The following is a 3285-nucleotide window of genomic DNA, read 5'->3' as shown; positions in this document are numbered from 1 at the left end:
GGTTGACGGCGCGTTGCGTAGCGATATGGATTGTCTCGCAGTCGTCGGAGGTTCGATACTGAGCACGTGCCTACCACATGTGTTCAATTAATAGACGATACGCGACCGATACAAGACATTGCGATGAGCCACGTGGTACAGCAGATAGCGACACTCCGCAGCCTCCCGAGTCCCGACTGATGCTGTGTATCTCGAAAATGTGTACGGTTTTTTTCGTGTTTGAAAAATGACAAAAAATTGTGAGCCTCGCGACCGATGCTCTGCATCTCGAAAATGTGTACGGCTTTTTCGTGTCTGAAAAATGACGAAAAATTATAAAAACAATCTTAGGGACAAGAACGGAATCGTGACTCAATACTGTATTTCTTATTTCCCGTTCTGGAAGCTAAAACATCTGGTCGGACTTGGCCGTCTTCAATACAACTATTATACAATTATAAAGAGGAGTTCCATCGACCAGGCCGCTTGTTTTTACCAGAAATATCAATGACTAGCTTTTGCCTGCGTCTTCGTCCGCGTAGAATAGCTCCCAAATAATGCTTTATTTTAGAACAAATTTAGTTAGCATAAAAAAACATTATTGTGAGCCAAACTTAACATAGACATATGCTGTCGCGGACTCTTTTTTTAGATATTTTAAAGGAGAACAATTCTGTCAAACATTATTTTAGCGAAATTTTAACCGTTTCTGCAGCGCACGCGGAAGCTCTCAAAAGGTAAAAATACCCCTTTTTTGAAACATTCTTTATTGGTGCTCCGCTTGTATTGATCTTAGCGTGATGTTATAAAACCTATAACCTTCCTCGATAAATGGGCTATCTAACACCGAAAGAATTTCACAAATCAGACCAGTAGCTCCTTAGATTAGCACGTTCAAACAAACAAACTCTTTAGCTTTATAGTATTAGTATAGATAAGCTAAGGAACTCGGAGAGACATACATACTCGACTTTATATTGATCGTCATCTGTTAATTGTTTTATATTATCGACGATACCCATTTAATTTTGTGTCTTTTTATATATACACGCACGAAAAGTTGTCCCGACTCACTGACCGACTGTCTGATGATCGCAGAGCTGCTCGGCTACGAACTTTACAAAATATGGCTTACATTTCTTTGTGTGTCTCTCTTCTATATATTTCTAAACCATACTTTGGAATGCTAAGAGTTGTTAGCGCTCCAGGGAAGCTGCCTGTTGTAGTTCCATCAACGGACCGTAGATGCCGCGCGAGTATATTCAATAAGCCTATATTTTTTTCACCTCAGCAGCTCAAACAAGCCGCTTTTGCTGCGAGACAACAGTGAACAAAACACGAGTTTGATTCGAGCGTGGGTCAAAGTAGCTTTTTAATTTTTCAATCTTCAGCGCCACGAATTGACATTGTTCAGCCATGAATTTTATACTGTGCTCTGTCACTTTCACATACATATAATAAAGCGAGTGAAAAAAACAAACCCCTTCGAAATTCGATTTTGGTATTCGACCTCAAAGGAAACACGTTCGGAAACGCGTAATACTATATACTATATACTATACTAATAAAACTTATTTGTAACTAGCTGAACCGGCAAACTTCGTAGTGCCTCAATCAATAAAATAAAATACCTAAAGTGTTGTATAAAATAAACTTGAAACAAACAAAAGGAATCCGTTCAACGAGGGACACATCAAAGGAAAAACAAAATTGTTATTTTTATTTCATTTCGAGCATTTTCATATTTATCTACCTTTTAAACCTTCTCTGGACTTCCACAAATAATTCAAGACCAAAATTAGCCAAAACGGTCCAGCCGTTTTCGAGTTTTAGCGAGACTAACGAACAGCAATTCATTTTTAGATAAATAAATTTCGTTTTTTTGATAATTATTTCAATCTATTCCTGTTCATTTCTATGTCTCCTAAGTAATATGTTTTCTCATTGCTGATGTGAAAAGTTATGTATGCTACACGAGAGCAAATTTTTTTGCATCTCGTGCTGTTGAGTCCTCAGGATTCAAAATCAGCACTCGAAACAAAGAACAACTTTGATCTCTTGTTGCACAAATGACTATTGTACAATTAACGATAATCAAAGCAGAGTACGACCTGGCTGCTTTAGACAAATAAATGTTTGACATCTAACAGCCTCGAGCTAAAATCTTCTCCTTTACTAGGTATCCATAACCCACAGTAATGTTCAAAGCAAGAACAAGTATTCGCGGCGCCCCTAACGCCAAATACATACTCGTATATGATTCAAAGATTGTGGCTTCTATTGAGAATTGGACTCTGATCCCTTGGTACAGTTGTCAGCCCGACGAGATGACTAACTTATAGTTGTTCTTTCCATCATTAGACATTAATGATTTAAATACTTTTAATTAATTTGAATACTGCACATCATCGGAACCCGTCGGTATCTCGGTGATAATTGTGTTTCCGCTCGGGTCGTTGCTCCACTACGGACTTATTGCCAATGGCAAGGGCAAGTTCATGTTTTGATGGTTCCATCTTCTTCTTTCGCAAGTAACTTCAGAGACGCCTTGTTACCACGCCCGGTCTGTTTTACCCGCCAAGCTATCCTGTGTTCCGATTTAATGGATAATGCGATGGATATTGGAAACCTATTGATTCTTTGGGACAAGAACAATGCAGTGCGGCTGTACGAGTAGTAACCGGATAAAGGAAAATCATATCCGACTCAGGCGACAGGGCAACGCATTACCGCCGGCGCCCGGAACATGTCTTATCAGATCACCGTATAACAATGATTCTAGGCTCTTCTAGCACTCGTCACCGCCTTGGTTGAACTCGTTGATTACAACGAAGAGTTCGACGGGAGAATGAACCTAAAGATCGCCCGATCTTCTCAGTGAGTCGCGATTCCGATGCGGTGGTAGATTCAGCGAAGCACTGCTCTTGCTAGGCCTAGTGTTAGCAAATTCCCTCAGTTTGAGCCCGTGAGCTCTACTACTACTACTACTACTACTGAACTCGACACTTGAGCCCGTGAGCTCTATACTAGCCAGAGAGCGAAGCTGGAATAACCCCTTAGGGTACCAACGAATAGGTAGGGGTAAAAAGTAAGAATAAACTCCCTTAGTTAATGTTTAGTTGTGAAGCTTCCTCCTGGCTCAGTCCTGGCACACCCACGCGATACAGTGCGTTCACGTTTCTGTGTGGTTGTTTATTCGCAACAAGTTCTGTAAGCGGTAAATGTAAGCATGCCGAAATTGATGTAATATTTAATTTGTTTAAGTTTTCAGAAGTTTTACATTTGTTTTTATGCTAATTTTTACTG

The sequence above is a fragment of the Bombyx mori genome, chromosome 16 (genome assembly GCF_030269925.1).
Source record: "Bombyx mori chromosome 16, ASM3026992v2".
In the NCBI taxonomy this organism is placed as follows: domain Eukaryota; kingdom Metazoa; phylum Arthropoda; class Insecta; order Lepidoptera; family Bombycidae; genus Bombyx; species Bombyx mori.
Note: the sequence above shows the minus strand (reverse complement) of the source record.